The sequence below is a fragment of the Ixodes scapularis genome, unplaced genomic scaffold (genome assembly GCF_016920785.2).
Source record: "Ixodes scapularis isolate PalLabHiFi unplaced genomic scaffold, ASM1692078v2 PGA_scaffold10__122_contigs__length_95168666, whole genome shotgun sequence".
NCBI classification, from domain to species: Eukaryota; Metazoa; Arthropoda; class Arachnida; order Ixodida; family Ixodidae; genus Ixodes; species Ixodes scapularis.
This window is the reverse complement of record NW_024609836.1, coordinates 30,727,372-30,751,901: the sequence shown is the minus strand read 5'-3', so window position 1 is coordinate 30,751,901 and position 24,530 is coordinate 30,727,372. Positions and strand designations below refer to the sequence as shown.

At 47.4% G+C, this 24,530-nt stretch overlaps 1 protein-coding gene across 1 annotated transcript in view; it reads left to right on the top strand.

Moving 5' to 3' along the window:
* The window catches only part of LOC120836287, a 54,946-nt gene that overhangs the window by 16,371 nt on the left and 14,045 nt on the right, over positions 1 to 24,530 (top strand). The gene's annotated exons all lie outside the window — the stretch shown is intronic.

Here is a 24,530-nt window from a genome sequence, read left to right as displayed (position 1 = left end):
TCTCAGCTGTAGATGAGCAATTCAGCCAGTGCGGTACAACCGCTCACCTGGGGTCTTTAACGTGCACCATGCAGTAGCGATACACAACCGCACGCCGGTACGAGGCTCATCCAGATCGAAACGGGCAGGGGTGGGGATTGAATCCACGATCCATGGATTCTGCAGCGCGAGCTTTCGCTCCACGTGCTCCGAACTGGTGTGCGCTTGACCTGTGTCTAGGTTTACACGCCTTACTTTGCAGCAAGCCTGTGTTTCTTGTCCTCATCTATGAGCATTGGACTCGCGTTTGCCTTTTCCGTTTTTCCTTTCTTTTATATTTTATCTCGGTGCGTATCGGCGTTGATGACTTATTGGAACCAAAGTGGAAAAAGAAAATAACGATTAAAAAAGAAAAATCAGATTTATGTGATCTAAATCACATTTTGTATGATTTAAATTACTGATAAGCTGATCTAACGTTTTCTGTTCTTAATATGCTCCAAACTGTAGTAGACCTTTCTGCTCCGAAGTTGCTCCAAAATGCATAGACTGCTGCTCCGAAACGAGAATTTTGTGCTCCTAAGCTGCTCCAAAATCCAGATTTTCCTGCTTCGGTTTTGCGTTCTATGTTTTTGAAAAATCGGGCGCTATTCTTGTACCTGATAATCCGGGAGAAATCGGGCTTTTTAATGAGTCATTTCAAAATTCGGGTCTTGACGTGTTATATTCTGCAAAATATCAATATAAACTGAAATTAACTATAGCGCGTCGGCATCAGGGCGTGATTATTTTTATTTACACTAAAAAAATTATGCAATACACAGATAATATCCAGAAACAGTGTTCGATCTCGCATGATATTCCTTGTTTTTCACATGGTGTGTCTAAAGACCCGGCTCCGACACCACATTTAAGCATTTCACCCCCACCGTACTCCCCATCCTTCATTTCCCCACAAATGACCTGAGGTCAAGGTGGCGACGGAGCAATTAAACCAACTTAGAAAAAAGAAATTGAACTACCTCTTGAAGTAGCGTAGTTCTTTCATAACCTAAAACATTCTAGGCGCGATACTCATTAGCTAGGGTATTGCGCAATAGCACCATGCTCACAGATTACTTGCTCGGTACTTTGCTTCCATAGACTTGCTTCCAGCCTCCAAGTACCGAATCCCGGAGAAAAGCTTACCGGAAAAAAGCTCGCCGCAAAACCGGTGGATGAGGAGAACAGCTCACCGGCCATTGAGTGCACGCGGAGAAAAGCTCGCCGATTTTTTTTTTTCTTCATATGGAGGCGGTTGAATCACGCGTGACACATGTCAATTTATTATCATTAAAATTCGCCAACTTTATAAAAAAGATGTCTTTTTTTGGTAATATTTGTTACGCTTATTGTGTATACGGCCCCCAATTTAATATTTGCGGGCGGGTGTTTTTTATGGTTTACTCTCTAGAGAACAAATGCCTAACTGAAAACTTAATGAACTTGGAGAACAGGGAAAAGTTCAAAAACTTAATAATGTCTGCCTAAAACCTAAAAGCGGAACTGTAAATGCCGAAAAAAACGAAAGTGCATGCGTAACAACGATGTGCTTGAAATTCTCTTTGAATTTTTTTGTTAACTTTGGAAAACAGGATAGAACGGTCAGTACCGTAGGATATCGAGGTTTCTTTCTTCCACGGACAAACGCGTTTTCTAGCCGTTCGTGCTGGTGTTTCCACACGTTGCCTTTGCGTGATAGTGCGTTTCTACGGCGAGTCACCCATGACCTTCAGAGCTGCACATTGTCAACGTTGTTACTCGTGACTGTATGAGAACTAGTCTTCTGTAAGGTAGCGAACCGGTAAAGGTTATACAAGATGAAAACCGCTCTAACGACGAAGACGGAATGAAGACAACAAACACGACAGGCGAGGCTGGTCTCGCAACTAAAGTGTTAAACAGCGTAGCCGAGCCTGATTACATCAACAAACACCTACTCATCTATCAGGCACCACACAATCTTCGTAGCTGAAACGGTTCACACAAAGCTATTCATATTAGCTCGCAAAAAACAAACCTCTTTATCTGACAGAGCTACCGACGGCGCACTGTGAAGCTGTCAATAAATTGTTGTCTTTTTACGCGTGTCCGATGTTCTAAATTATACTTGCGGCGTCATTAATATACAGAATAGGTGGTTACTAATTTCTGAGGAATTAGTAACCATGCCAAATGAACTTCAAGACTATTACAAAGAGAGAATTATTTTTAAATTGACGAATTCTAATTGTGTTAATTTTGCCACATGTGACGCACAATCCGCTAAGCTAAGGGCAAATAAAGAATTCTATGAGCTTTTCTCCGCATCCGCTCAAAGGCCGGTGAGCTTTTTTCCGCATCTGCCGGTTTGGCGGTGAGCTTTTTCCCGCCGCCTCCACGTACCATCTAGGGTCGTTCAGAAGCGAATATCCGTCGGCGGTCACGCAAATTAGAAAATAGTTATGTTCTTCGAATTTGCAACACTGGAAACAGACTAACAGTGATCCTCAGAATGTCTCCTAATTTACAGACTTTCAGCTGGTTTTCGCATTCCAGGAACGGGAGTTTTCGGAAAGAAAGCAGGTTTAACCCGGTTTTCATAAAAGAAACGCAGCTGAACTTCTGCCTCTAAAGGACACACGTACGTTATTTTTAATGTGTTTTATACTTTATGCTCTCGTGTCACAATTTTTTGAGACGTGTTTATTGTTGTATATTGTCCTATACTTTACATTGTCTTTTAATTCCCCACAACCCCGTCCCCAAAACAGAGTAGCCAACAAGAACTTTAACATAGGTTAACCTCTCTGTTCTTCCTTTTCTGACTCTCTCTCATAAAAATCGTCCCGGGTGCAAAATTTTGAAATATAAGATATTACCCGAAAACGAAGGACCCTGGGTATGATTGATGGTGTTTCTGCTGCCATTCTACTGTAATATCAATAAGAGCAATCTTAGGTCACACTACTATTAAAAAGTAGTCAAAAGGCACTAAAGTTAAAAAAAGCAAAGTAAAAGCACCATAGTATTTTTTTTTCTTTTGGTTCGCGTCGGCAAAGTTGGCGTCATAAACCGATGCGTGATTACGCGCAAGCGACAGATCTATATATGGCTTGCACAGGACGTCTGCCATGCTGGTGCCAGAAGCCTGCTTGTAACGCAGTGGAAGGTGCGGTGTCACGCGTCCACGAGCGTCTCAAGACATCTAATAATATACTAAAGGCTACGCTCTCACGCGTATAGGCCACATTTCAACATAAAATGTAGTATTTTTATTGTAGTTTCCTATTTACCCATATATTTAAATGCAAATAATAAACATTCTTTACTTATAGTGTTTAAAGGGTCTCAGTATCTTTGTTTCGTTACTAAGTATTTTGACGTGGTTTTATATGTTGGAAACTCGACAGATGCAACCATGCACTAAGCCGCTCTGTTCTTAAAGTACTTAAAACTCTCTTAAATCACTTACAATAATCTCAGCAATGCGTTTATCGAATAGAGAGTTGGGTTCCTCTAAGCACTGAGCCCGTCTCGTTTGATTTCTTTGAAGGACGCAAAGTGGTCGGTGCGATTTATATCGTGTAGTTATGCTGGGCCGTTCTGCGTGAAGTCTTGTTTTTATACCGCTATCAAATGTTTATGCGCAAGCTTGTTTTTTTTATCTAAACAGCAGCGGAGCATTTTCATTCAAGGATACTTCTTGTGAAGGAGATATGCTACTTTGCAATGTTTTGGTCTACAATGCCTTCACCCCGATCATGCTTAATTGTCATCTCAACTAGTCCAGCTAGTTTTTACGTATTTGGTTTTCGTCGTAATTCTATCTCAGACGGTAGAACATAGCTAAACACACATCGTGCAGTCAACCCGAAGACATAAAACATGCCTTATAAGCGTAACCAATGTACGAGGACCAGAGAAAGGCACCAATGGATACCTTCGGCAAGGTTGACATCAAGGCCAGCACAACGCAAAGGCTTTTGTTCTCGAAAAGTGCACGAACTAATCGGTTCGCGGCACTCTAACCGGTGCTTGACCTGATGGTTGCGGCAAAACTGTCTTCTAGATATTGAGAAACAAAAAAGTGAAAGCCGTTTACAACTCCCTGTAACGCCGAATTGGAGCGCAGCTCTTGAGGAGGAGGAGTGAAGGGTACTGAGGGGAGGGTAGACCCCTCCCCCTTCTCCTCCTCCTCCCCTCATTCTTTAATATGCTCCGGGGGGGGTCACGTGACCTCGGGGGGGGGGGGGGGGTGTCACGTGACTTCGGGGAGGGGGTCACGTGACCTCGGGGAGGCGTGACCTGGGGGTCACCTCAAGGTCACGTGACCCCCAAGGTGACCCCCACGTGACCTTGGGGGTCACGTGACCTGGAGGGGTCACGTGACCTCGGGGGGTCACGTGACCTTGACCTTGGAAGGGGTCACGTGACCTCGGGGGTCACGTGACCTTGGGGAGGAGACCACGTGACCTCGGGGGTCACGTGACCTCAGAGGGGTCACGTGACCTCAGAGGGGTCACGTGACTTGGGGGTCACGTGACCTTCAAAGGGTCACATGGGGTCATCTTGGGGTCATGTGACCTTGAGATGACCTTGGAAGGGGTCACGTGACCTCGGGGGGTCACGTGACCTTGGGGGTCACGTGATCCCAAGATGACCCTACGTGACCCCCAAGGACACGTGACCTTAGGGGTCACGTGACCTTCAGGGGGTCACGTGGGGTCACGTGACCTTGAAATGACCTTGGGAGGGGTCCGTGACCTTAGGGGTCACGTGACCTTGGGATGACCTTGGTTACGCCGACGCCGACGCCGACGCCGACGCCGACGGCGACGGCGACGCCAACGGCGACGCCGACGGCGTAACCGCGCGGTGCATTATGGGTAAATTTCCCCGCTAAATCTAGCGGAAAAAATTTCCCCGCTAAATCTAGCGGAAAAATTTCCCCGCTAAATCTAGCGGAAAAAATTTCCCCGCTAAATCTAGCGGAAAAAATTTCCCCGCTAAATCTAGCGGAAAAATTTCCCCGCTAAATCTAGCGGAAAAAATTTCCCCGCTAAATCTAGCGGAAAAAATTTCCCCGCTAAATCTAGCGGAAAAATTTCCCCGCTAAATGTAGCGGAAAAAATTTCCCCGCTAAATCTAGCGGAAAACTTTCCCCGCTAAATCTAGCGGAAAAAATTTCCCCGCTAAATCTAGCGGAAAAAATTTCCCCGCTAAATCTAGCGGAAAAAATTTCCCCGCTAAATCTAGCGGAAAACTTTCCCCGCTAAATTTAGCGGAAAAAATTTCCCCGCTAAATCTAGCGGAAAAATTTTGGTCACGTGACCTGGGGAGTCACGTGACCCCCTCCCGAGGTCACGTGACCTCTGAGGGGGCACGTGACCCCCCAGGTCACGTGACCCCCCCCCCCCGAGTACACGTGGCCCTCAGTACCCTCCCCTCCTCCTCCTCAAGAGCTGCGCTCCAATTCGGCGTTACAGGGAGTGGTAAACGGCTTTCACTTTTTTTAGAGCGCAGCTCTTAGGGGCCCGTTCCCGGCTTGAGCGGCGTCGGCGTCGCCGTTGGCGTCGCCGTCGGCGTAACCAAGGTCACCCCAAGGTCACGCGACCCCCAAGGTCATCTCAAGGTCACGTGGCCCCCAAGGTCACCCCAAGGTCACGTGACCCCTCCCCCAGGGTCACGTGACCCCTAAGGTCACGTGACACCCAAAGTCACGTGACCCCCGAGGTCACGTAACCCTCCAGCCCCCCGAGGTCACGTGACCACCCCCCAGGGTCACGTGACCCCCCCCCCCCCGCCGAGGTCACGTGACCCCCCCCCGCCGAGGTCACGTGACCTCCCCGATGACGTCACCGGCATCCGCATCGTCATCGTCATCATCACTGATGACGTCATCAGTGACGTCACTGATGACCTCACCGGCATCCGCATCGTCATCGTCATCATCACCGATGACGTCATCAGTTACGTCACTGATGACGTCACCGGCATCCGCATCGTCATCGTCATCATCACTGATTACGTCATCAGTGACGTCACTGATGACGTCACCGACATCCGCATCGTCATCATCGCTGATGACGTCATCGGAGTCCGCATCGTCATCGTCACTGATGACGTCATCAGTGACGTCACTGATGACCTCACCGGCATCCGCATCGTCATCGTCATCATCACTGATGACGTCATCAGTGACGTCACTGATGACGTCACCGGCATCCGCATCGTCAGTCATCATCACGGATGACGTCATCAGTGACGTCACTGATGACATCATCGGCATCGTCACGTGACCCCCAAGGTCACATGACCCCCAAGGTCACGTGACCCCCCCCAGGTGACTTCACCCCCCAGTACCCTTCCCTCCTCCTCCTCAAGAGCTGCGCTTTAATTCGGTGTTACAGGGAGTTGTAAACGGCTTTCACTTTTTTCTCCTGCGGCTATATATTTTTATGAATGGTCCATTCGTCACATGGCGATTCGTCGCAAAACGACTGGTAACAGCCACTTGGGTCAGAACGGAACATTGGCATAGGATGATTCGTCACGCAGGCAACCCGTCGCACGATGGTTCGTTCCCCAAAATATGTTTTAGTTCTATTCGGATCGACCTGGCAGGGGTGACGCAAATAGGTTGACCAAATAGAACAAAAACATATTTTAGGTTGACCTAAATAGGCAAGGTTGATAGAAAGTGAAGAGTGAAGCAAGTGTGGTGACATTCCCCTAAAATAGAGGTGGTCGCGACATAGAAAGGTGGAGCGACGCTGGCTCACGACGGCTTACTGTGTAAGTACGTATAGCAGGAGGAACAACACACTGTTCAGAATCAGATTCAAAATCAGTTTATTTTTGTCACAGCGCTTTTACACATATGTGACAAGGGGACCAGGGAAAAAAGCTGCAAGTTTGCAGCTTGACGGGTTCCTGCCCCCCAAAACACAGGGCAGAGCGGCACTGTCGTAAAACACACACACACGCAAAAAAAAAAAGACACAGTGAAAATAACTTACGTAACATGACATTTAGCAATATATTAAGTATAATCTCAATACACATTGAAACAGATAGATATAACAAACATAAGACAAACATTCTATTTATTACCAGAAAGTTTGAATTTTACGGACATTTAACGAAAGTTTACCAACACTCATCTCCAGACACGAAAGAAAAACACAATAAAGACAACTTATATAAGATATCGTATAAAATATGTGTCATGGAAAATAAGTTGCGCTTCAAAACAGACTGAAGTAGAATATGTATATAAACATATGGCAAACATTTCCACTCAATACAAGAAAGCCTGACTAGTGTGGGCATTTAATGAAGGTGAATCAACTTCTTGGGAATATAAGGTGTTGAACAGTGATTGTAATCTGAAACAGAACCTCTGGAAGCCAAAATTAGTTCTAGATGATGGGATTCTCCATCGATGCCAATGACGTGATATAATGATACATTATTTTCAAGTTTAGCGAGGTCAAAAATCACTGTAATATGTTCTCTTAAGGCACGATGATATGTGACAGTTCATCTATTGGAGTACATGTTAGATACGTCAAGTATTTTATGACTTAGAAATAAAGGAAGATAACTATGGTCACGTGGGACATTTTCAATTATCCTTATTGCTTTTCTTGCATTAACCTCAATCTGTCAAAGTTACTTTTTGTTGTTGTCCCCCAGACCAGATGGCAATAACAAACAATTGAATGAAAAAGGGAATTATATATTAATTTTTTTTATAGTTACAGGAAATACTTTCCTATATTTCTTCATTATCCCTACTATTTTACGAAGCTTTTTTTATGTATGTAAGAAACATGGAGATTTCACGACATGTGTTCTGAGAACAGAACGCCGATTGTCTTTACGCTGTCAACGCAATCTACTATATTTGGCCCAAAGTACAAATCACTAGACAATGCGATCCGTGATCCTGGACATTTAAAAAGGACTGCTTTTGTTTCGGACGAGTTTATAGACAGAGAATCTATGGCGACCCAGTGTTTTAACTTGCTTAAAAATATTTTCCTTTGGAAGTGTTTCTGTCTTCTCTTGAGTCAGAAAAAAAAAATGCTGGTATCGTCTGCATACATAATCAGCTTGGGGGAAGTTTCTGTCTTTGTAATATCATTGACGTAAATAATAAACAACAGGGGACCTAATATGCTTCCCTGAGGAATCCCAGAGAAAATGCGCTGCATGTTGGATGACGAGTTTCCAATCTCAACATATTGGTGGCGATATTGTAGGTAGGACGCAAGAAGTGATAAGGGAATACCAGGTATCCCGTAAAATTTTAACTTGTCAAAAAGAGTCTGGTAGTTTATTCGATCGAACGATTTTCTAAAATCTATGAAAATCCCTAAAGTTAAAAGTTTATTCTCAAAATTTTCTAATATTAATTCTTTCTGTACTAGTAAAGCTGTTTCTGTGGATCTATGTTTCCTAAAACCGAATTGCGATTCCGTCAACTAGGAGCATTTGCCCAGAAAATTGAAAAGGCGAGAGCACATAATTTTTTCAATGGGTTTTGAAAAAATAGGAAGGATGGAAATCGGACGGTGGTTACTCAGATCATTCCTATCCCCACCTTTACAAAGAACAGAAACTTTAGCAACCTGCATCCTCTTCGAGAAGAAACCGGATGATAATAGAAGATTACACAAATGAGTTAAGCATGGAAGTATCAAATCCAAGACAAATTTCACAGGTCCGATTTGGAGATCTTCACAGTCATGGCTACAGCTATTTTTTATGTTCATAAATGTGAGGAAAACTTCGCCCTCATCAGTAGGATTTAAAAAAAAAATCATTTCCTTGCAGGTGGTAAAATTATTTATGGCTGTACTGTTATAAGTACTATTTCGCACACTTACAAAATAGTCATTGAATTAATTGCTAAGTTCGGTACCGGATACTTCTCTATTATTAATGGTCATGCTTTCAATAGCGTCCTGGTTCGGGTTCCGCGTTAAGGAGTTCAAACGCTTCAACATAATTTCGGGCTGCCTAAAACAAGACTCATCAAATTTGGCAGAAAAATAACGTTTTTTTGCATGTTTTAAGTGCGTTATTACGAAGTTTGTATTTCTTTTTGAATTCACGCAACTTTACTTCGTCTCGAGTTATAAGAAAGGCATCACACAGAAATACTTTTTTTAATTTGTTTCAAAAGCTGGTCTACTGATCCGGGGCTTTCGAGATTTTTGTTGACATAAATTGTTTTGTATGGGAACGCTGTGCAGTAGGCACGTTTTAGCTCGTTTTAGAAAATGTCATAGCATTCGTTGACATCATTATACCGTAGCACATGACTCCAATCAATAGTGATAATATTTTCTCTAAATTTGTTATGTGTTTCAGAACTTATGTCTTGTAATATCAAAGGAGGTCTTATGGTTTCTTTGAGTGGGATATTTTGGTTAACAAACATGAATATGGGAAGGTGATCACTGAGCCCATAACTAAGAACACCCGCAGTGATATTGCTCTCATCATGGTTGGTCACAAAAAGATCGATCAGTGTTGACGATGAGCTTGTAATTTGTGTCGGGGGTATAACCACATTACAAAAAACTATATTACGTCAGTAAAACAATCAATTCATCTTTGAGGCGAGAGTTTTTAATATGTTTATATTGAAATCGCCACCGAGAAACAACTGACATGTTTCATGGCCAAAAAAAAATTTTTTAAGAAGCTAATAAAGGCCGCAACGTTTCCAGTAGGTGGGCGGTATAAAACCGAGTAGGTATCACGATTTTTTTTTAAAATACAAGGTTGTTCATAGTCCGGCGTCACAATAGAATAATCGCTGAGCACCTCAAATCCAGAAACACTAGTCTGCAATGACACACCGCCACCACGACCGTAACCCCGATTAAGGACAAAATGACTGTAACCCGGTAGAACAAAGAAAGCATCATCATATCTGTACCACGTTTCGGTGAGCATGACCACATCAAAAATGGTATCTAGTGTCTCGAAAAGCAACGTGAGGTCTTCGCCTTTTAATCTGGCGGATTGCACATTGGGGTGAAATAAGCTCAATGATTTATTAGTCCGCTGTTTTAAATATCGGTTTAGGACTTCTATTGTCACCATTTCAAGATTTCCAGTCACATCGGGAAAAAAAATCAAACATGAAAGTTTTCATAAAAGTAGTTTTCGGCTAGCAGATCTTATCAAGATCTCTTTCATCGGACATTGTAACGATGGGGGCATTGTCCGCCTTAGGCCTGGTTCACACTTACAGCTAATCCGCTGCCGCCGAAGCGAAATCGGCCGCGGCAGTGCACAGTGGACGGTACGCCCGGCGGCCGAATTCTTGCAGATTCGCCCGCCGATTCGCAAGTGTGAACCAGGCCTTACGAGCAAGTGTCTTGGCATTGCGCACCCAAACGTATCGCCATTGCATCTCACGCTTCCGTGACGTTGCAATTCCAAGTAGTCGTTTCAGGGTCGGGCATAAATGCTCGTTTACGTAAACAGGCGTGGCATCTGGAAGACCTCGGTCCCGGCATGTAATCCTTCTTTTCTTTGCCTTATTGAGAACAGCGTCTCGTTTTTGCTGCCTTTGAAATTGGACTATGACGTTACTTTTCGTCATCTCCCTAGTCGGAACGGGGTGACAAGTTTCGATGTCGGTCAAGGTAATTTGCTCTCCAATTAGATTTCCGATTTGGAATATCAGATCCGTGATGCTTTCCGTCTCAGTCTTTGGAATTTCCTTCACGTTAAGGTTGTGGCGCCTCGAATATTGTTCACACGGGATAAGTCTTTGTTCATCTACTTTTAATGATTTCGCCACCTGATCGTATTTTTCACCGAGTTCCGGGTTTGCCTTCCGGAGGGCGGCGTTTTCGACTATAACAGACTCAACTTTTTCCTTGAATTCTTCAAAGTCCTTATTGATAAAGTTCATCCCATCGTTTATTCCCTTCAGCTCCGTATGAATGTCTCGAAGTTCATTACGGAGATCCCTTTCTAAGGTTTCTCTCATTATCTTACATTCTTTTTTTAAATTATTCTTTCAGTTCAGTCATTAATTTTGTCATATCTTTCGCCATGACAACACCCAAAGAAAGGCAAACCCACGTAAAGAATACAGTTAGAAGCAAGCAAGGCAGCAGCAGCAGCAACAGTAATTACAAGTCAAGAAGAGAAGTACAGTTGCTAACCTGCAGAAAATTTACAAGTCGTTTCAATGATGCCGTTTGCCACCGTCGCTGCTGCCAAATGAAAACGCGGAAGGTGGTGTAGGCGGTATCTTGTTTGGTTTTACGTCCCCTAGGTTAGCCTAGCAATTTGTTTTGGCATTGGCAAGGGACGAGCCCTAAAAAAAGCTATTTGTAGATCATCTTCCTGGAGCTGTTTGTCTCCAGGTTTGTTCATCTTGCTCTTGTCCAGAGTCGCGCCGCGAGTCCCATACTGCGGAGAAACTGTATACGAGCACCTTAAGAACCTTCCGGCATCCTCTTTTTGCCCTTTGTGGAAACAGTAGCTCTTCCGTCGTTCGTTTGCTTCCGATGGCCAGTCTGCCCTACATTATTTCGCGGTTTCTGTTATATGCGGGACACTCTGTTATGACGTGCTGCACTGTTTCCACGACTGGGCAGCTGTGGCACTCCGAGCTGCGCCGTCTTCCCATCTTCTGCAGGTAGTTGTTTGTGAAGGCCGTTCTCGTACTCAGGCGACGCAGCAGGGTAGTTTCTGTCCGAGTCAGTTCTGTAAGCGCCCCTTTTGGTAGCGCCAGTTCCTATTCCTCTTCCAGAAAGTGGAATCGTATGCTCTGTGCTGCCTGTCCCGGATCCGGTGGCGTTGAAATGGTTGGAGCCTCCCCATGAGCCGCCGTTGCCAGTTTGTCAGCCTTTTCATTTCCTGTTATTCCCACGTGACCTGGAATCCATTGCAACCATATCCAGTTCCGCGTTTTTCCAGGTCCCCAAGTGCTGTCCTTGCTGCTGTGGTGGCTGGATCTCCTTGTGCTATGTTCATTATCCTCTGCAGCGCCTCTTTGGAGTCTGTGATGACTACCTTTCGCTGTGGTGGCAACTTCACGGCGATACGTAATGCTCTGTCAATTGCAACCATCTCCGTTGTAGTGGACGACGCTGGTTCCGAGAGCCTTCCGTTCCATTCTAGCGCAATATTCGGAATGTACACGGCTACTGTACCTGATGTTCTTGTCCTGTTGACGCTGCCGTCTGTGTAAACCTGCAGCTTATCTGAGTGGTTTTCTTCCAAGTGATTCTCAACCACGGCCCTAACCTGCTGTATCGTCCCGTCTTTTTTTGACCTCAGGTACTTGATATTCGTGTCGCAGTCCACTCTGACGATGTCCCACGGTGCTACGCTTGCATGTCTTGTCACCTGGGGTAGTGGCAACGTTAGCTTTGTAGATTCTTCTGTCGTGCCGTTCCACGAGGTCTTTTTTCGATTCTGAATCTGTTCTAGAAACCACCTCCCTGAGGTGTTTGTGGTTGCTAGTCTCGCCAGCTGGAGGAGCCGTCTTCTGGCGGCCTGTTTTATAAGAGGCATCGCCACCGCCTCGCATAGGACCGCTTCATTCCCCACGCTTCCTGGGACTCCCAGTGCCGTCCGCAGTACCCTCCTGTGCATAGCTTCCAGCTTTTGGACGTCCGTCTGCGATGGTGTCATGTAGGGCAGCCTGTATAGCACCCTTAATGTCACCAGCGCGGTGTTCACCGTGAGGATGGTTTTCTCCGAGCTTGCAGGACGTTCCAGTCAGCCTGCGGATTGCATTTGCTGCGGGCCGACAGGCCTCAAGCATCCCTTTTGTGGCTTAGGCCCACTGCAGCCGGTTCTGAATAATAATTCCCAGGAACCGTTGCTTTGGGACTCACCTGATGCGCCTTCCAGCCAGCATTACGTCCCCCGGGTGGAATCTCCCTCCATTTCCACGTACTGCCATCGACACAGCTTTTTCTGTGGATACAGAGAGACCGGACTCCACGAGATAGTCCTCTACCGCGTCGATTGCTTCTTGCATGCTGAGGATGATCTGGCTTGTGTAGATTCGTGCTGTCCACAGGCACAGCCCGCGTGCATAAATCGACACCTGCACCGGCAGTGTTGTTCTGGGAATTGCCTCTGGGAGCCGAGCCATTACAATGTTAAACAGCACGGGGCTAAGTACACTTCCTTGTGGTAGTACTTTATGTAGGGTCTTTGGGGTAGACGTGGTGTCGCCGGCCTTTACTTGGATGACTTGGCTTGAGAGAAAGCTGTCCAGGAAACCTTGAATCCTGCCTGCGAGTCCGATTCCTGTAAGCCTCTTCAGAACGCCCGATCTCTGGACACCTTCGTACGCTTTTTCCACGTCCAAAAACATCACCATCGTAATCTGCCTACTGTTCTTTTTCTCTTTGAGGTCGCTGGTTAGGTCCAAAATGCTATCCTGTGCTGTTAGTCCCTTCCTGAATCCCGTCATACACGTTGGGAGGACGTGATGCTCCTCCAGATACCAGCTCAGTCTCGCCTGGACCAGTCTTTCAAAGAGCTAGCCTACACGTGATGTAAGTGCTACTGGCCGATATGACGTAGTCTTAGTTGTGAGTTTTCCTGCCTTTAGAATCTGTATGATGTTTACGGTCTTCCAAGTTTCCGGAACCTCCCCCTGTTCTCAGATGCTGTTAAGCCAGTTCACCAGTGGCCCCAGTGAGTCCTTTCCTATGTTCATCAGGGCCTGATATGTTATCCCGTCGGGCCCCGCCGCACTCTTTTTCCTGCATTTTCTTAGAGCACTTTGCACCTCCGCCACACTAAAAGCCGCATCCAAGGGTCCCTTGGTCATATTCAGTACTCCCGGTCGTTCGGGAGCTTCTGCCGGCGCAAATAGTCTACACAAATCGTCGGCCACTTCTTCCGTTGTCTTTTTTAACAACAATGCGATTGTCTGGAGAGGATGTCTCAACCTTGCTTTCCCGTCATCGAGTTTAATGCCTTCCAGATCTTCGCCAAAGAGGTGTGCTCGTTAGAGTTCCAATATTGCCTTACGAGCGCCTCTGCATGCCTTCTCATCACCGCAGACAACCTGTTAAAGGTAGTCTTATCTTCTGTTTGCCCCGTTCGTCGGTATTTCCGCTCAGCTCTGCTCCTTGCTGCTTCCATTCTTAGCAGCGTCAGAACTAGCGTCGGGAAGGATTCTGGTAGCGTGATCCATGTCGTCGCCTTTTCTAAGGCTTGCTTGATCGCCTCCTCTACGTTTCCTTCTGTCAAGCCATGAGCGTGGTGGAAGTTGTCCCAGTTTGTACATGGCCTCTTGACTTTCTTTGACCTTTGGCAACCCTTGATGGTAATATTAATCGAAAGGTGGTCGCTTCCTTTGGTGCTCGCGGCCGTTTCCCACCTTAGTGGTATGGACGGCGTGTGTGCCGTGACATCAGTGGAACTGCAGCTGTTGGGGGGCCTTATAAACGTTGGGCAGCCATCGTTAGCTATTACTAGCTCAAGGTCCTCAAAAACTGTCATGAGCACTTCCCCTCTTTTGTCTGTTTTGGTGCCTCCCCATACCGTGCTATGGAAGTTAAAATCTCCGCAGATGATCAACTCTTCCTTATACTCCTCTCCTGAATCTCAAATTTCATCAGCCGGCATTGACGTGCCGTCCGGCCGTACATACCCCAGAAGTATGACTAGCCTTTGACCCCCGACCCGTACTCGTTCGCTCGTTTCTAGCTGCACGTGAGGCAAATCTTTGCGTATAAAAAGCGCCGCACTGCCATGTGGGAAGCTTGGGATGGACTGTGTAGTTACTTTGACGTACCCCGGAAGCGACCGTTTCGTGGAAGGCCCGCTTCTGTCAGCGCCAGTACTGGATATGGATTGCTCTTCAAGTGAATGCTTACTTCGGCGTGTTTTGCGGACAGTCCCCGACAGTTCCATTGCAGCACCGTTGGCAGGTCCCTCCCGTGGCCCACTCTCTGTTGTTGCCGCTGGCTCTCCAAACACCTCTGCTGTGCAGTCATCTTGCTTGCCTACGGCTTTTCTAGCGGCGGTTAAGAAAAGGCAAATAGGTGGATCATTTCTTCTGCCTTGTCTATGACGTACACAATCTGTTTGGCCCATTTCTGCGGCAGTCGATTTAGAAACTCTCTGACTCCTTTCACCGCCATTAGAATGAAATCGGGTACCGATGGTGATTGTAAGCTTGGTGCTCCTTGCCGCGACTCCCATCGTCCCTGCGTTGCCCTGCTGTAGTCGCGTTCCCCTTCAGGCCTTTTTTGCGTTCTGCTGCTCTTTGGCTCTGGACTCCCGCTGTTCGTACTCCGCTGCTCCGGACGAGTCCCCTTCGCTGTTTCTCCTGCCTCAGGGCTGCCCTGTTGAACCTGCTTCGCCATTGATTTTTCATTTCCCTTACGATCCCCTTGTGCCTTTTTTCTGCCCTCATGCACCTGTTTGGCGGCTTCCTGGAATGTAACGTCTTGGCTCGCCTTCACGCTGCAGATCTTCTTTTCCTCTTGAAGTTTTGGGCATACCGTTACCGTTCCGGCGTGCGGTTCCTTGCAGTTGACGCATCTTGGGCATCCGTCGCACATCCTTTCTGCATGTTTTTCCGAGCACTGCCCGCATATGGCTTCATTTATACATGCTGCCGCAACATGCCCGATCCGGAAACATTTTCTGCACTGGAGTGGCTTCGGTACAAACGGCCTTACGCTGTACCTCACTTGTCCATTTTTTACGGGCGCCGGGAGTGTGTCGCCCTCGAAGACAACGCTTCTCGACACGCCAAACCGTCTCGCATATACGACATGCAATCCGCAGTCAATCAACTCGACTATCTTCTCCATCGTGACTGTCGTGTCTACATCTCCGATGACTCCCGCTCTTGTGTGCTTTGCCCGAAGGAGAAAAGCACGTACTGGGATTCCGCAAATCTTGTTCGTAATTAAGAGGTCCAACACTGCCGCTTCTTCTTTAAGTTCTTCTTTAAGTTGACCCGAATTTCCTTTATAAGCTTCGGCGCCATCGTCTCCATTTCATCTGACAGGAGTTGCCAGTTGAGCTTCCTTAGGTTCATCTCCGCCTGGGTCGGGACGACCAGTACCGTTCGTGAAGATTCGGAAAGGTGCACTTTACTTTGGCTGTGTTGTGAGCTGCGCTCTGTCTTTTTCTTCCTCCTGCCGACCGTCTCGAAGTTATCATCGTTGTCTTCCGTGTGTCCCATGCTTGCGTCCTCGTTGCCAGCCTCGTCCTCAGACAGGTTGCTGTAGCTTCCACTGAGGTGCCGCTTGGCCGGGATGGCCGGGATGGCCGATGCACCCTCCATCGCCATTACCTCCGTAGACCCCCCTTGCTTTTGATTTCTGCCCGCCGCCCCCCACGAGGGCGTTATAGCTCGCCCTCGACTCTTCGCGTCGTGACCGTTTCGTGAGAGCCGAACGCAGCACCACCGACACGGCCACCCGCTCACGGGTTCGCCCCTTCACCACCGCCCCCACCGCCTTTGAAGCCAAAAACAGTCGTCCATTACGCCGAGCACAACTTATCACGACCGCTGTCACCGACGCTCCCGCAGCAACTGAATCGACAGTCTAACGCCGAAGAAGAGATCGCGTGCTTTTGTAGGCTCTCGCTGGTGGTTTCGCCGCTGGTAGACCAATCAGCCGGGCTGTCGTTGTCTACGGTGGCGCTGTGGGTGATCAGGCCGCGGATGATACGGCCGGCTGCGCGCGCAGGCTTGAGAATGTGACGATGCAGCGAAAACTGCTCCCGCGCAGGCGATGCTCCCGTGATCTGCAGAAAATTTACACGTCGTTTAGACGATGCCGTTTGCCACCGCCGCTGCTGCCAAGTTAAAAAAAAAAGTATTGTATTCGAGTGTCCGCAAAAGATTTTGCGGGAGACCCAACCGAGAGCTTCATAGAGTCGTCTAACCAGCAGGTGTGCGCCAAAACCTGTTCTACGTTTAGCATTAAAATATTTGTTTCTTTCATCACTTGTTTATGTTACAATGGGAAATCGTAAAACTCCACATAACATTTTGTTGGACACTCCCTTGGCCCTTAGAGATGTCAAAAAGTTTGAAATGCCCGCTTCGTCGCCACTTCGACATCGCTGAAATGATGATCTCACAGGCTGAATGTGGCAGAAACGTTTAAGGAGGATTCAACCACTCGTCACTCAAGAGTCAAATTTCGCTACACAAAGCTGAGTTTCAGGAATGCGCGAGAGTACTGCTCCTTTGGAGGTTAATTATGAGGACGTAATGAAGGTTGTACGGCCCTTGAATGTTTCCTTGAGAGCGCTGGAGATTTTAAATAAAATCCAGAAATATGACCGTTTCAAATGTTTTGAGCGCGTTTTGAGGCATTTTCGAAAATACAATTATTTAGAGGACAAACGTGACAAAACGCTTGGCCGTATAACGTCAGCCTTACGCCGGCACACCCGAGTACTTCGTCGCAGACAATTTCGCCAGTTCTGCTCGTCGCTGACCCCATGTACACCGAAGCCGAAGATCTATAAAGTGCTCAGAGGTATGAGTAGATCTCCGACACCTCTAGACGTGTTCGTTGCTCTTAGTTTAAAAACTGGCTTGGCATTATGTCAACTTGCCGACGAATTTGCGATACGCTTTGTCGTTGCTCCACGCTCTGTAAGGTCATCGCACCCCCTATCACTGACTGGCCCATCGCGAAGTCCGCAGAATCTCAAACACCCCCTCACCATGTCAGAACTGGAAGCTGCTCTTCGAAGATGCAAGCGTCACAGCGCTCCCGGGCCTGATCACGTAACATATCAAACATTACGAAATCTCAGCTATCAGTCACGCAGCTCCTTACTCGAACGTCTAAATTCAGTTTGGTCTTCGGGTGTGATCCGTCAAGAATGGAGACACGCATTAATAACACCCCTTTTAAAGCGCGGCAAGCCCTCCTCGGAGTTGTCATCCTATCGCCCGATATCTTTGACATCTTGCGTTGGCAAGCTTTTAGAGCGCCTGGTCCTTACACGCCTTCAGTGGTTCCTCGACGATACTGAAGCTCTTCCCCCTGAGCTCGCAGGATTCAGAAGCGAACGTTGCACCGCTGACTGCATTGCAACTCTTACGTCAGCATTGGAAGACGCCCGTTCCCAGGGACATACAGGCTTGACAGTATTTTTAGACGTGGAACGCGCATTTGACTTTGTTCCCCACGATGTTGTTCTTGCGTGCTTGAGACATCTTGGCGTAACGGGAAGGATGTTAAGATATCTCGAAGACTTCCTGAACGGCAGGACTATCCGTGTCCGCCTGGGAACGTTTCAAGGTGCTGTTCACCCACTGCTGCGGGAACTACCTCAAGGTAGTCTAAGCCCGACACTCTTCAAGGTCGTAATGGCAACGCTACCACTGTGCATGGATTCATCACCTCATCCTAGTGGTATGATCATTTATGCTGACGACATTTGTCTGTGGGCTTCCCATTCCGATCGCCGTATACTTCGCCCTTTTATGCAAACCTGCCTTAAACGAGTTGCAAACATGCTGGAAGACCTCGGCCTCTCCATCTCGGCGGAAAAGACGGCTGTGCTCGCATGTTCCCGCCGTCCTCTTCGCCACGGGTTTCCACGTTTAACTTTATCTGGGATCCGATTGCCACGTGTGCGAAACTACCGTTATCTGGGCGTTGATCTCGACTCGCGGCTCTGCTGGCGTCGCTACGTAACTACTCTTGTACGGCAGAGCACGATGACAACCTCTCTTATTCGTAGGCTTCGTGGCCTTGATTGGGGACCAACTCCTCGAGCCCTAACTAACGTGCATCGAGCGCTGAACCTGTCTCGGATTCTTTATGTCGCACCGTACTTACCCCCTACTCGCTCTCTCTGGGATCAGCTGGAACGACGTCATCGCGCTGGACTAAGGATGGCCCTAGGACTCCCCTCCTACTCTCGAATAGAGGCAACGTGGATTGAGGCCCAGGAAATGCCAGTATCTTTGTACGCTAAGGAACGGGGTCTTCGCCATCTGGTTCGACTCGCCCAGTCGAGCAGCGGTGGTTCTCTTTACGAGGATATCCAACGGCGGCATTGTTCTCATTATGGCAGACACTGCAACACTTTTATAGAGGCGCTCGGATGTACACCAACTGTTCAGCGTTCTCCAGCCGATTCACCGTGGAGTGAGCATCCATTCACCGTATATGATAACATCCCTGGCTTTCATGGAAAATCACAGCATTCCTCGCTGGTCAGCCGCGCCTTGACGGAAGACGTCCTGGCGTCCCGCCACGCTTCATTTAAGATCATATTCACTGATGGCTCTGTTAATCTCATTAACGATTCCGCGTCTGCGGCATACCATATCCCATCAGAACACCATTCTTGGTCAGGACGGCTTGATCACGCTGTTTCATCGACTACGGCCGAGCTTTAAGGAATTCACGCAGCTCTTCTTTATATCTTGAAAAGGCCAGCAGAAAACTGGCTCCTCGCAACGGACTCCCAGTATGCAGTGCGAAGCATTCGAAGTGGCAGAGGCGTTAATGCCAACATGACTCGTGAGATATTTAACTTGGGACGTCTACTTGTTTTCCGAGGCTGTAACATTCGAGTGCAATGGATACCTTCACATGTCGGCATTCTTGGCAATGAAAAGGCGGACCAACTGGCTTCCAACGCTCTGCTCCTACCTACTGCTACTTTACAGCTTCCGACCCAGACTGACTCAAAAATAGCAATCCAAACCTGGATACAGCATAGACACCCGGTTTCAAGAATTGCAGCGCATGACCCGCCTCCCCTGGCATGTACGCGGGGCTTAACACGCAAGTTTGCTTCCCTTCTTCACCGTCTTAGATCAGATTCCGCTTATACAAACGTTAACTTGTACCGGATTGGAAAAGCGGCCAGCCCTAATTGCCAACACTGTGACCAACAAGAGACAATTGAACACATATTTTTTAAGTGCGAACACTACGCATCCGAACGAATTGAATTCTTGAACTGCCTGAGAGGGCTGGACCACGGCCACTCAATCCCACCTGTTGGTGCGGCCTGCCGATGTTTTTCCGAAAACAAAAGAGCGCGCGTGAGAGGAGAACTTCTCCCAATTTCCGTGGGGGCGCTGCACATCGGTGAGCGGTCTTGTGAGCTGAAAGTCCTCAGTTTCACCTTATGTTGTACCGCAGGAAAGGCTGTAAGCGCGAGCTCCTTGCTCTGGGGCAGATCTCGGCGGCACAAGCTCTCGTGCAGTAAGGGCAGCTGTCAACGCTATGAACTCGCGCTTCCAGACTTCGCTGCGGTACAACATAGGGTGAAACGGAGTATAGAGAAGGCGCGCAACGCGCTCTTGCTCCGCTACCCAGAGAAAATATCTGCCTGTCAGTGGCTTCGCCGATACCAAGGCGCTGCTGCGGTTGCAGAAGGCAGCAAAACTCGCTTTCCCCCCACCTATGCACCGCAGTGCTCGGCGAAAATATCGTAGTGTCACTCTGCGCTCGCGTGTGTGGTTTGTGTTGGACTTTTGGAAGCTGCCGGAAATGTAAATGAATTCTGAGTGCCGGACGGCGATGAAATGTGCCAACTCCACTCGTGAAACGGGAAATCCTGCAGTTGATGAAGTACAATGAAGTGCCTTCCGAACTTGAGTTCACACCGCTGACTTACATGGCTGGCTACTTCGCCTTCGTTTGCGAACAAAAGGTGACCATTTTTATTTGTAGAAATTGTCGTAATTTCAAAGTAATTAGCTCAAAACATTCAACCTAGCAAAGCAATAAGAATTTCTCAGTGAAAGCAAGGAAGGCTAATGTGTAGAACCCGCTAAACTTTGCAGGTGACGTGTCCTGAATGCAAGCGCAACTTAAGGGAAATGCATCACATGACGGAGCAAATCAGTTTATGTTTAGCCTTGACCAAGGAGGACTCAGCTATCCACGACCTGAAGCTGTCTGGCTGTGCAAGCTCGTCTGCACCTTTGTAGAGAGCGCTCTACAGTCGGCAGAGATTCGTGGTTGTGGAACGATTTGCAAGGTCCTCTCGAGCGCTGTGCTTCCAGACCTTATGGACTGCCCGCTGATGTGGTGTGTTAACTGCCAAGACCCCTACCACAGCGAAGAGCTCTGCGAGCTCTTTCTCAGAAAACTCCTCAGACCTTTTTTTGGCAAACTGGGCTGGTGACCTAAACAGCCCACTAGAGAATATATTGAGGCTTTCGCGGAAGCCTCTTTCCCGAAAGGTACTCCGCTTGTGAACTATATGACCCCCTCGGTCTGTTTGTTGTGAACAATGAAGTTTATATCGCTAAAGGTATGCACGCAGAATCTGATTTTATATTGTCCTTCACAGATGAATAAATGGCACAGCTCGCGCGTGCTCGAGCGTCGGTTAAAACCGGAAATCATACGGCCTAGCTATATCCAACTATAACTCCTATATATATTACAGTGGTACAGTGGTAATAGAAACGGGGCAACAGTTACGGGAACAAGAAGACGACAATTCGCTCATACTGCCAGCAGAATGCAGCTTTAACGCGCAGCCTGCAGCTGAGTGAGCTTTTCGCAGAAAGAATCATGTGCTTTTATTCTACACAAATTTGTCACATCATTCATGCAATCTGGCACTCGTTTCAATTGAGACTTGCGGCTTCACGAAAAAAAAAAATCTAAATAGCCACACCGGGCCGGGCCGGGCGTACTGCTCCTCTCTCACTATATTTTGTCTTACCTTAGCATGGACTACCGCGAACGCTGTGCTAGCGCGAGCGGCTAGCCTTTATTGCCTTGACTGGAGCACTCGCTGCACGAGCGCACATGCAGCCGCCGAGGCTTCCTTCGAAGCAACTATCTCGCGCTTTTAGCACGCGCGGCTAACAAGTACGAAGTATAGAGTTCCTCGATATGCTCCTCAGAGGGAAACTCTATCTCTCACCGATAACGAGCGCCACGGCTGGCGCTGCGGGGTGAAGTAGAACTATCGCTCTCACCGGCGGAGTGAGGCATACGGCAGGCCGCTCCCAAGGGGAGTCCTAATCGAGTGGCCGTGGCTGGACATTCCTTTCACGCTCGAAGCTACATTATTTCCGAAGGGACCAACTTCCACGTGCATACGGCTGAGAACATTTGTGTTTTGTTTTCTGGGCGCGTGCGAACTACTCTCAAGACTGTGACTGTGACGTGTAAGAAACTTTAGAACGGTAGCCTATACTTCGTTTCGCCTTATTTGCGGGCGGGGCCGGGGCTGAGAGCGCGAGACCAGCGCTTTTAGCGCTTCTCCCCAGCTCGCGTGCTCGAGCAAAGCCTGAGCGCGCGGAGCTTTCGTGCTCGCGCTTCCAGCTTTGCCTTCGCGACGATATAAGCACTCTCATTATTTATTTTGTGCTTGCTGGTGCGCGCTATGGGGTTCTGTCGTGTACAGCATTGATTGAACATATGTCACAGTTCGTCTTAACGGCCCTAATAATTTTTTTTTTTATTTTCGCCCGCGAAACGTGTTGAGTCATTATTTTGCTAACGCTGCCCTCGTCATCCCCGGACCCCTTCATCACCATATTTTCCCTTCCCTTTCCCCGCATTCACCCTCATCAACCTACAATAACCCAGGCCCGTGAAACGTGCCCACCGTGAGTGAGGCAAATTTCACGTCTGGCAAACAATACAACCAACCAACCAACCAGTTCGTTTGACTGCGCTGTGCCAAGAAACGGAAGCGAGTCACCGGCACATCTATACTTCGTATGAAGTGTGCAACTCAATTCAAAGATTAGCTAGGCACGCGACATACGAAGCAGGGATGTCCTGGATTTTCGCAGCCGCAACGCTGTCAAACAGACCCCCAAAAAATCGGGGTTGTGTGGATATTTATACAGCACGTAGTTGGCCAGCCATTTCAAAATTGCGACGAGTCACTCGCTGTAGATGAGCAATTTAGCCAGAGCAATACGACCGCTAGCCTGGGGTCTTTAACATGTACCGCGCAGAAGTGATACACGACCGGACGCCAGTACGATGCTCATCCAGATCGAAAAGGGTGGGGATTGAACCCAGGATCGCTGGGTTCTGCAGCGATGGCGGAACAGTGCAGCACTGAGCAGTCGTTTTTTCTTGTTTTCTCTTTATTTTGTTCGCAAAGTCCTTGTCATCTTCAAAACTGCCGGCAGAATGGAATGTAGCTAGCGTTGCGCTTCTCCATACACGCGGTTTAAAGAGTAAAGCAGATAACCACTGACCTATATTTCTTTTATCTGCCTGTTCAAAACAGTTAGAGCACATAATATATAGCACTTCAGTCAATCATTTGAACGCGAACAACGTTTTTCCTCCCTTCCAACATGATGTAGCGTCCTCGTATGATAGAGGTTCTCAGGTCGATTTTGTCTTTCACACCACCCACGGTTCACAGGCTTCTTCCTAAGTGCCTTCCGCTGACGTCCGAAAAAAACAAAAACATAATAAGTTCGGGTGAATTCCGGCAAATCCGATGACTTCCGGTGATTTCTGGTGAGTCCAGGCAAACAGGTAACTTCCAATAAATTCCTGCTCTACCGGAAGTGAAAAAAGTCCCACAATCCAGTAAAATAGACTTTTTAAAATAAAAAAAAAGAAATCCGGGAAAAAATCTGGTGATTTCCGGTAAATTACGGCTTTACGGGAGGTGAAAAAGTCCCATAATTTAGTAAAATAGATTTTTTACGGGAAGTGAAATTCCGGTAAAAAATATTTTTAATAGGGTGCAAACACGCTTTTTTATATGACCGTTCAATAGAACCACTAGATAAATGTGCAAGGCACGTACAAATATGCAAAAAATATAGGTCGTGAAGATAACGCATGCAGCGCATGCATTTTTGAGCCCATGCATTTTTTCAGTACTGCGTGCAACTATACTTTGTTCAGGCATAAGCTGACAGTGCGTCAGAGCTACAAGCACGAGACCGAAACTTTGAGGCGTGGCGCTCACGCTTGAAAGGCCCGTTTCAAAAGGGAACTTTCGTAGATCAGCTCTTCACCTGTGAATCTCCTAGCGCAGGTAGACGCTGCTAGTGAGCATTCGCACCGCTAGCATTGTCTGCAGAATTCTGGGGCTCATTTCAGGTTGCCATAAGCTAACGGGATGGCGGGCGTGGTTGCAGCTTTCGCTGCCTTGCCAGCTTACAAGCAAACGTAGTTCACCTATGTTTTTTATCTTAAACACATTTTATTCTTACAAGATTACTACCATTATGCGGGCGAATGAAAAATGGAAAGTAGCATTGCAGAACATTTTTTGTGAAAACATCAAAATTGTTTCTATTTGTTGCTTGATAAGTGTAGGGTAAATTAACGTGAAAGCAACGCGAAACTAATTTGTAACGTAGCGCGAAACTAATTCGTAACGTAACTAGTAAAGTAATCCGTTACTTCTTAGCGAAAGTAATTGTTAACGGTAATCCACTGCATTTGGGGCTTGGTAATTTTTAATTGTAATCCATTACATTTTTCAAGTAACAGGCGCAAGTCAGGTGTGGCCTACGAATACGAGTAGAATGCTAAGATACGTCTTTGGGCAGCCGATGTGCT